Here is a 10897-nt window from a genome sequence, read left to right as displayed (position 1 = left end):
AATTTACTTGCGTCACTTTTTCTCAAGAACTGTTACCTGCTATTTACAATTTTTTATTTACTAGTGCATGTTATGAAACGTAGTTCCATTACTTTTTCCAGGACGCGTACACTGTCACTTGCAAACGCTTTGATTACCAGCACAACGAGCACCACAAATACAACAAGTAACTAAGTATCTCGTAAATGCATGCCTTATTAGAGAGTTTACACTTAATGTTTCTTGAAAAAAAAAGTACGACAGGTGAGTGAGTGTGGGCAAAGGTAAACATTGATGTGTACATGGCTCAACAGGTATGCAGCAATACCACGAGAAGACGCCACAACACAATTGCATCACTCCGCGCAGCAGGCCTCAGAAGGCTCTGCTCCATGTCCAACACTGCCTCATATTCATCTACCGGTAGTGCTGTCAGCTGCCACAGAAAGTGCTGTGAAATGTAGATTACCTTGCTTCCTCTCTCCTTGTGTTGGCGCGGATGGAGACCCTTCCGCCAAAAGATGCAAAAGACGACACGTCACTGACACTTATTCACTTCTTACAGTCAGACAGTTTTCGCAGTTCCAGCAGTAACTTAGCTCCGCGAGTTCTGTTCGGAAGACTACAGTTCCAACTTAGCAGTCGCTATTTACGGAGCAATACGAACAGTTAACACTGGCAAAGGGACCATCAGACCTGTTAACCACAGATTTTGTTAAGTGTTATGTACGTTGTGGACACACCAGTCCTGAGTTCCTGGCTAGCAACATCTCGTACGGTGGCACCTAGTTTCCGAGAAAATCGAGGTTGAAGTTTTATGCGTATCGCTATAAGTGTAGCAATAACCGTTTTCTCAACAAGCGGTCGTAGTGTAGCGGCTGACGTTCATCGGTGCAATGCTGGCGGCCGGAATAGAATATTGCCCATAACTTTTTATTTTTTTTCCTTCAGTTTCATCATACACAATATCATTAATTAGTATATGTTATGCAAAATTATCCAAAATTGTCATTTTCGCCAACCTAATTTCATTTACAATACAATCGTTACAGCGAACGTTCTTCAAATGTGTAGTCCTTTCGTTGCAGAATTGCCATCACTTGCACCAGTTACTGTGCTAAAACAGAATACCGCAGCACCGCGCACATTTAATGAAAGCTACTGCTTCGCAGCCACAAGGATTTTTCAGGGGCAGTTTGCTTAAATTCAGAAGAGAGATCAACATCTATGCGAAGCATGTATTTGATCATTTCTGTGAAAGCAGGTACTGTAATTTTATGCAGAATTAAAGAATGTATTTTTTTATGGAAACTTGTGTTGAAACGACTTCTCTGTTACTCTTTAGCAAGTCAGAGCCAACGGCCTTGCTGCAGTGGTAACATTAGTTAACGTCAGATCACCGAAGTTAAGTACTGTCAGGCTTGGCTAGTACTTGGATGGGTGACCGTCCGGATCTGCTGAGTGCTGTTGACAAGTGGGGTACAATCAGACATAGTGAAACGAATTGGGAAGCTAAGTGACAGAACTAGCGACATCTGCCGCGAAAACTGACAACGACCGGGAGAGTTGTGTGCTGAACACATGTATTTCCATATCTGCATCTGGTGACGCCAATGGGCTGAGGATGACACGGCGGTCGGTCGGTACCGTTGGGCCTTCAGAGGCTGTTTGGACGGTATGTGTTTGTTTGTTTGTTCTTTAGCAAGTACGGGGCATTTTGAACTTCTTCGTGAAAATTTTAATCTGCCTGTAAAAGCAAACACCACAGGATTGGTAAAGTGGGGTATATTTGGGTGGAATAATTTTTACGATGGAGCCGCTTGCTTTTCTTTCACCTACATGTATTTGATCATAATGTGTCTGAATAGTCTGCCTTCCGAATGCTAAAAAGTTTCTTGTCACGCGAATGAAAGAATGATAAATTTTCCAAAGTCTTCGTACAGATCTTTCGTGAACTTCCCTGATTCTGTGCAGCGCACAATAGCACTTTTTATAAATTTCTAAGTCTCTTTTATGCGTCTCTTTTTTAACAGTCCACCAAAATTTCCCGGAAGTTCTTGCATACATAGAAAAACGTAAGGAAATATCTTTCCTGACGCAGTTACGGTATACTGTGCTGTGAATGATGACTAATTTCGTTCAGAAGCATTTGTGCACCGGAATGGTTTTCGCTCCTTCTTCCGCACTCCACTCCGTCTTCAGGCCACGAGTGGCCTACCGGGACCATCCGACCGCCGTGTCATCCTCAGAGGAGGATGCGGATAGGAGGGGAGTGGGCTCAGCACACCGCTCTCCCAGTCGTTATGATGGTATTCTTGACCGAAGCCGCTACTATTCGGTCGAGTAGCTCCCCAATTGGCATCACGAGGCTGAGTGCACCCCGAAAAATGGCAACAGCGCATGGCGGCTGGATGGTCGCCCATCCAAGTGCTGGCCACGCCCAATAGCGCTTAACTTCGGTGATCTCACGGGAACCGGTGTATCCACTGCGGCAAGGCCGTTGCCCGCTCCTTGTTCCGCAATGGTTCTATTGTAGGCCCTAAGTCGAATGGCACTGGCAGCCGTTCTGATCATTATTAGTTACATAATTGAGATCAAAATTAGAGATGAGTACGTTCGTTTGGATCTAGAGTGACGCATAGTATTTAATGATATTCTGCACAATGAAAAAATAAAGGAAATTCATACACACGATTTGAAACTGTATCGCCAGCGTAGTAGCCACGAATCCTAGCTGCTGCACTACATTTGCTTCCTCAGTGTATGTTTACCGTTGCAGGTGTCGGAGGTACATCCAAAAATTCAACGTCGACTTTTTCGGAATACGGGAAACGTCACATGAAAAGCTGCTAGCCAAGTAGGTGAGAACAGGTCTTTCTATTACAATCTCATCAAAATCTGTGATTAATGGGTCTGCTGGTCCCCTTGTGAATGCCTACATGATTGTACTGTGTGTATTGTGTACTGAAACCGGAGACCTAGAAACGACGGAGAAGTTTCATCCCGCCGTAGCCCTCAGTGGTTCACAACCCAACAACAGGCCACAGCAGTTCACCCACCCCACCGCCACCCCACACAGAACCCAACGTTATTGTGCGGTTCGGCCTCCCAGTGGACTCCTCCCCTCCCAGGAACGTCTCATACCAGCGAGTGTAATTCAATTCCAAAAGTTTGTGTGGTAGAGTAATGATAAAATGATGGTGTAAGTGTACGTGGAGACAGTGTTTGCGCACCAATAGCCGGCGTAGTGTAACTGAGGTGGAATAAGCGGAACCAGCCCGCATCCGCAGAGGCAGATGGAAAACCGCCTTAAAAACCACCCACAGGCTGACCTGCACACCGGATCTCGACACTAACCCACCGGACGGATTCGTGCCGGGGACCGGCATGCCTTCCTGCTCGGGATGCAGTGTGTTAGACTGCGTGGCTAACCGGGCAGGCATGTCCACATGATACTTCCACTCATAGTGACTATATCACAGACTGCCAAGAGACAGCCAAGTTATGAGGATTTCATTGTACGAAGGGCATTCGGAAATGATTTACAATAGTAGTTTTTTGTTCCTTATTTATTAATGAACATGAGTCAAAGTACTTGGGATGTGTCAGTATAGTTCCCACTGACTTCAGTACACCGCTGCCACCTTCCTGGCAACTTCATTATTGTGTACTGCTTGTGAGTACTACGCACTCACTCGTGGACAGCTGCCTGCAGCTCTTCGTTGTTGCCAAACCTCTTACCTCACAGTGCGTCCTTTGTGTTATCGAATAAAGCATAATCAGATGGAACGAGATCCGGTATATATGGTGGGTGTGGCACAACTGTGCACCCCAGTGATGGAAACTTTGCAGTCATGACATTGCTAGTTTGAGGCTATACATTGTCATGCTGGAGGAATACTCCTTTCGACCATTTTCCTTGTGGCCTTTGTTGAATCCTGCGTCTAAGCCGTGTCACTGTGTCACAGTACTTCCTGCTGTTGAGAGTTGTTGCTTGTGGAAGCCAGTCCATTAGCACTATGCCGCAAGTGTCCCAAAAGACTATCATCTGCTTACCTGCAGGCGGAGCAGTGCGAAATTCCTTGGGCTGGGAACCCCAGGATTATTCCATTGCATGGATTGGACTTTCTTCTCACTTATATGCTACTATGATCCGTCACCAGTTACCAATTTCTCCAAAAAACTCTGCATCTTCATTCTTCATTTCCGATAGTCGAAGACAGACTTGAACTCTGTTCTCCTTTTGGATCTGTGTTAAGGACGGTGGAACTCATGGTGCACACACATTTTTCTCATCCAAATCGTCGTGAATTATGGATTGCAGGGTTGCACAGCCGAGACCGGTCGACCATTCCGGTTCATCATAGGGTATACGTCCGTCAGTCGTAATCAATTGAAATACAACCTCAATGTTTCCCGGAGACCGCAGATCTTGAGAGACGACCAGTACTCATATTCTTTCGTGCAGATTCCCTTCCGCTACCAAATCCAGAGAGCCTGTTGTAAACAGTCTTTTGGACAGGAGCTTTTGACTCCGTTCTGCCACAAAAACAATACGGTCCATCTTCGTCCAAGATAGTTGTCTTCCGTATTGTCCATTGCTTTCTCCACTTAACAACAAACAGGCGCTGTACTTTCACTATACACGTTCGCAATTGCCAGCTAGCATGTACGTGGCGTACTAGAATCGCTTCTTCTCCTACAAGAGGAGATGTTCACAGCATGGGTGGCGTTTCTAAAACAACGCTATTGTAAGTCATGCCTGACCGCCCTTCGTATTAGGTTTAGGACTTCAAGAGCCACGCATGAAACTGTTACCGATGTTAAGTACAATTATGTTTCATCATTATTAATAAATGTTATTGATTATTCTTACTGTGTGCTGTATTCTTGTTCTAGAGCCTTCCTGTCAAGCAAGTTATAAGCGTGCACAGTGCAGCCTTAATGAGAACTATAGTCGAAATACGCTTTCTGTTAGCGCGAGTGTTTGGGCTGAACTGATAGTAACAATTAGTTGAAACGTCCCAACGTTGGTGGTGAGGTAAATGGTTTAGGACCAGTATTCCAACACTGATGACAAGGCAAACTTTATAGATTTGAAGAAAAATTTCGACAGGTACGAAAGTTCAGACTGATGATATTTTTGTCTTTTCCCAAGACTGGCAACGAGGCATTGCAGCCCTGCATATTTATTCCGTCAGTAAGGGTGACAAGAAGAAAGAACGCATACCGGAGACAAGATTACGAAGTAAGAAGGCATTTTCATTTTATATTATTTTAGAGTGCATGTATTTTTTTGATTTTTTTATGGCAGCACTTCACGGTGTATATTATTGTTTGCATACTAGATTTTGGGACTGATAATCCGCTTTCTTTTCAGGATTATTTTTGAGAATTTTACACTGTTCTGAACATGTTTCTCAGTTCGGCCAACTGGAAGTGACTGTCCTACAGCCCATGCTCCAATCATTACAAAAACCTCAGCAACGAAGGAGCTCATGGTGGCACGCTTGGACACACTTGAAGAAAGCAAGGACGAAGGCCAAAAACAACTACTACGGGGGTGGTTTGAAAAGTTCTCGGAACAGAATTTAAAAAAGTGCTTACATCATTGAAACTTTTTTTATTTTTCAATGTAGTCTCCTTGTACATTAATGCACTTGGTCCAACGATGTGCCGCGCGAGATAGTCGCGTGGTTTAAGGCGCTTTGCACGGTTAGCGCGACTCCCCTCGTCGGACGTTCGAATTCTCCCTCGGGCATGGGTGTTTGTGTTGTCCTTAGCATAAGTTAATTTAAGATAGATTAAGTAGTGTGTACGCCTACGGACCGTGCAGTTCAATGCCATAGTCCTCACCACAAATTTCCAATTTTTTCAACGCTGATCCAGTGCCCTGATCCCATCTCGAAAATGAGTTTCCTCCAGGCCTGCCAAGTAGTTGTCGACTCCGGCTATCATTTCTTCGTTTGAAGTGAATCTTCGTCCAAAATTTTCAGCTTTGGGAAGAGATGGATGTCTGTCAGAGCCATATTAGCTGAATAAGGTGGGTGTGGCAACAATTCCTACCTTGGTTCGTGTAATTTTGCCATGGCGATGGCACATGCGTGCGGGGGCGCGTCAAGAGTCGCGCCACCAATCTTGCAGAAAATTTTTTCATTTCTAATTTTTCAGTTAAAATGTGATGTACCCTTTCAGATGACATCTGGTAAGCGCGAGCAATTTCACGCACTTCCAGTCGGCGATCCTCCACTAGCATTTCGTGCATTTCTGGAGTAGTGAGACATCTTGGCCGACCACTGCACGGATCAACATCTAAGATCTTCCGACCAAATTTAAATTCATCTGTCCACTTGGCGACAGTTGAATGTGAAGAAGTAGAGTCCCCCAGTGTATTATAGAAATAGGCATGAAATTCCTTTGCTTTCATACCTTTCTTTACGAATTACTTAATGATTTCTCGATTCTCGATTTTTTCCATCAACCAAATCACTACGCGGGAACAACAACTGAGCCACGTCACCGCCACAGCTCTCTACCAAGAGCACTGACATGGCACAGTCAAATGAATATCACGTGAACAACTCGTTGCGCTAGCGCTGACCTCTCGTGGTGATTCCGAGAACTTTTCAAACCACCTTCGTACAATCTAAAATGCCGCTGCCATACTTTCCCGGTACGATCAGAAACTTGAGGTTGAAAAAATTACGTACGACGTCTGGAGCAGCATTTCATCATTCTTCATACAGTATATCAGATGATGTGGAATGAAAATCATTTTTACTTGCTTATTGAGGCCCCACTGTATTTCAGGTCCTCCAGAAATGGTCTGTTACCTGTGAATCGGTCTCTCTCCTACCCTATCATTAAAGATACAGGGTGAAAGTTATTAAACTATATGAGATAAAGTCGTCATACCTTCTGAACGGTTTGCCTTAAGATGTTAAAACTGCAAGGTTGGCCGCGGAGCATGATGGAAATTAGTACGATTTGGTTAAGCGACGAAGTCCACTTTCATTTGGACGAGCTCGTCAATAAGGAAAATTGGCCCATTTGGGGGACTGAGAATCCGCATTTCGCGATCGAGTATTCCCTTCACCCTCAATAAGTGACCGTTTGGTGTGCAGAGTTACGGAATAATCGATGTGATATTCCTTGATGGCACGCTGACTTCCGAATGGTACGTGAAGGTTTTGGAAGATGATTTCATCCCCATTATCCAAAGTGACCCTGATTTCGACAAGACGTCGTGCATGCAAGACGGAGCTCGACCCCATCGAAGCAGAAGAGTGTATATGTCCTGGAGGAGCACTTCGGGAACCGCATTCTGGCTCTGGGGTATCCAGAGGCCACTGGCATGTGCCTCTATTGGTCGCCGTATTCTCCCCATCTGAACACGTACGATTCCTTTTGCGGAGCTATATTAAAGACAAGGTGTACAGCAATAACGCCAAAACCATTGGTGAGCTGAAAACAGCCGTTCAGGAGATCAACGACAGCATCGATGTCCCGACACTTCAGTGGGTCAAGCAGAATTTTGCTATTCGTCTGCGCCACATCATGGTAAACGATGGCAGGCCTATCGCACGTGCTATAACCTAAATCCGAATATCTGTAGTGACGTTTACACGCTGAATAAAGTGGATGCACGCCGTAATTTGTAACTAATTTACATCTTTGTCATATAATTCAATGATTGTCACCCTGCACGTTACTACATAAAAGTACTCTGAGTCACAAGTCCATGTTGCTGCTGCTAGATGTAGATTATTTCAGTGTTTTAGGGAGTCAGATCAGAGCTATAAAGAGAGGATTATTCATTTGCAGGGCAGTTAGAACATGCAAACAAACGCATGCATCTGCTGAAGCATTACAGTGCGAGGACGCAGACGTGTTTGTTCACTGTATGTCAACAACTGGCACTCCCAAACGACCAGCACGGCCACACCCAGAAAACACACAGCCATCACACTACTCGACTGAAGCAGTCAGTCGACAAGTTTAGAAGTGCTAAATTACGATCTTGTCACGCTTGTGGGGTAAATCACAAAAGAGACAACTGTTCCTACTGGAATGCACATTATGATTACTGTAAAAACAGCAGACGTAGGACTGAGGTAAGAAACACGAAGCCCCAAAAAAAGCACTCAAACATACTGCACTGCTTCACGGTAAAAGGTCAGTAGTGTTCATAACAACCACGTGCAGTTAAAAAAAGGAAAAAAAGGACTTTCTCGGACGAAATGTTCCACGAATGCCATTCTCTCTGTCAATAACAAGTCATTTTCTGTAACTCTTAAAGTGCTTATCAACTTTTAAATTAACACAGGATCGTCAGTTTCAATGACTAACCAACAGGCAAACCAAAAATTAGGACTACCAAAGTTAATAGACTTTCAAAGTTCGCTACTGAGTTAACCAATCAGGAGATTCCTTTAAAAGGATAATTTTCAACAGATGCTACGTCTCAACAATTTACGAAACAAGTTAAACCCATAGTTGCAAATTCAGATAAAGCAACTAATGTATTAGGACTAGACCTGTGCAGTGCTTCGGGTTTCACCATTCATAAAGAGGCGAATCAAATTGAAACTGACGTTCCAAATTGAAGTTGAAACAGCTGTTGCATTTTTTCCGAAACAGTAAGCAGTATTAAAGGTTAACAGGGACACATCACGCTGAAGCTCAATTCGTTGCCGAAATTTTGGAAAGTACACAACATTCCCTTTGCGTTAAAAAATAAACGAAAGCATGAACTCAACTGTCTTCAACAGAGTGAGGCCATGGAAGCTATGCCCAGTAGCCCACGAACAACGCCGACTGTAGTTGTACAGCCACCACACAGCCCACTACTCATTTGCAGTGACCTCAGAGCGATGGTTAATGGACTCATATCTCATTCCCAAGCTGGAAAAACTGATGTCAAAAGTAGTTGGTACTGTGTAGTTTGGCGAACTAGATCTTGAAGAAGCATATTTGCAAATTTCTTACACAGATATTTATGATGATAAATACTCCATTTGGTCTACGCCATTGCATAAGGTTTGTAGTGTAAGAGTGAGAGAATGAGATGAAACTGACCTTAATAGATGAGGTAAGTCCCCCTCCCTTCCTCCCCCACTGTCAGAGTTGTGGAACAGATAACTGTCTAGGACGAGGTCACGTCACCTAGTAATAAAATTCCAATAGGAATCAAACTTCCCCCTCCCCCCTCCCTCCATCTGAATAAGAGGGTTAGAACTTAAATAGTGGCAACTATTTATTCACAACCAATACAAAAGAGTTACATGTTTGCACCTGTTACTATCCTTCAAAGTAGTCACCAGCGTTGTGTAGAACCCGTTGCCAGCGATGTGGAAGGCGTAGTATACCGTCAGCAGAGCCTGTTCTGTTGATGGTGCGAATGGAGCGGTCTACTGCCTGTAGAATCTCTGGAAAAGTTCTGAAGCGAATGCCACGAAGTGGTTCCTTCATCTTCGGAATCAAATCAAAGTCACAAGGACTTAACTCCGGGGAGTATGGTGGATGGTACAGTACGTCCCTGTCCCACGACCAAACAGACCAGTGACAGCTTCCGCTGCATGCGCCCGCGCATTGTCGTGCAAAATGATGGGTGGGTTGCGCAGAAAGTGTCGCCGCTTCTTTCGCAAAGCTGGTTGCAGGTGATGCTCCAAAAACGAACAGTAATACTGTGCATTGACGGTCTGCCGTGGAGTAACGTAACGCGTTAGGATAACACCATCACAGTCGTACACAAGAATCACCATAACTACAGACCGCTCCACTCGCACCATCAACAGAACAGGCTCTGCTAACGGTATACTACGCCTTCCACATCGGTGGCGACGGATTCTACACAACGCTAGTGACTACTTTGAAGGACAGTAACAAGTGTAAACATGTAACTCTTTTGCCACTATTGCAGTTCCAACCCTTATAAATGCAATTGTCATTTATGCTCTGTACAGGAACTGGTTTGTCAGCTATCACGGTGTACGTCTTTGTTATAAATAATAATAATAACAAATTAATATCAGCTATATTATTAACAATAATTTTTTCTCAATCTCTCCTCCGCTACGTAACTCGGGGTCTAAACCCCATAGTTCGAGGAACACTAGCAGCAGAGCTATCCTACTCAGAAAACAGTGGTAAATATTAGCACAATTATTGAGATAAGACATGTTCTGTAAATTGAAGGTGGAAGGGGTGGAGGAAGAAAAGAAAGGATACGACTTTATGTGGAATCAGCGGCGACAACTGAAAATGTGTGCCAGACTGGGACCTAAACCCGGAGTTTTCTGCTTACTAGGCAGTTGTGTTAAACACTGTGCTATCGAGACACAGTGTTTATCGCAAATGCATGGACTATCTCGGCATGCTCCGCGGTCAACTCACACTTGCACCTAGCGCCACATATCCACAGTCCCCGTCCATGTCCTCCAAGCTCATCTGAGAGAACAGACACCACTCATTCATACTACTGAGGTAAGACGCTTTGGCATTCCGAAGTACTATAATAAAACGATGGTATGACATCTCTGAAAGCACCCGCTTGAAGCTAGTCACATAAACGTTACCCACGTGTGACTAGTTTCCAGCGCGCACGTAGCAAAAGTAGCTGTGGTGCTAAAGCAGACGATGCGAATAATTGCTGGAGCTATTAAAACCACTCCACTCTACTGGCTACCAGTCCTCAGTAACATCGAACTGCCTTATATACGACGCTGCAACGTGATCTCCAGTAATACAGACCTACCAATCCACCAGGAGCTTACTGTATTTAGAAGATTCAAATCCAGAAATCCTCCTGTGAAGACTGTACAGCAAATTCAAAACTACAATGGCGTTGAAATCTGACTAAAGGTCCGGAGAAACATACCCAGTCCAAGATGGCATACTTTATTTGAGACTCCCAAGT

At 44.3% G+C, this 10897-nt stretch overlaps 1 pseudogene; it reads right to left on the bottom strand.

Moving 5' to 3' along the window:
- Nucleotides 1-2367: 2367 nt before the first annotated feature.
- On the bottom strand, nucleotides 2368-2484 carry LOC124778363 (annotated as a pseudogene).
- Nucleotides 2485-10897: the final 8413 nt, after the last annotated feature.

This window comes from Schistocerca piceifrons, chromosome 2 (assembly GCF_021461385.2).
Source record: "Schistocerca piceifrons isolate TAMUIC-IGC-003096 chromosome 2, iqSchPice1.1, whole genome shotgun sequence".
Classification (NCBI taxonomy): Eukaryota; Metazoa; Arthropoda; class Insecta; order Orthoptera; family Acrididae; genus Schistocerca; species Schistocerca piceifrons.
This window is presented reverse-complemented; position numbering and strand designations above follow the sequence as displayed.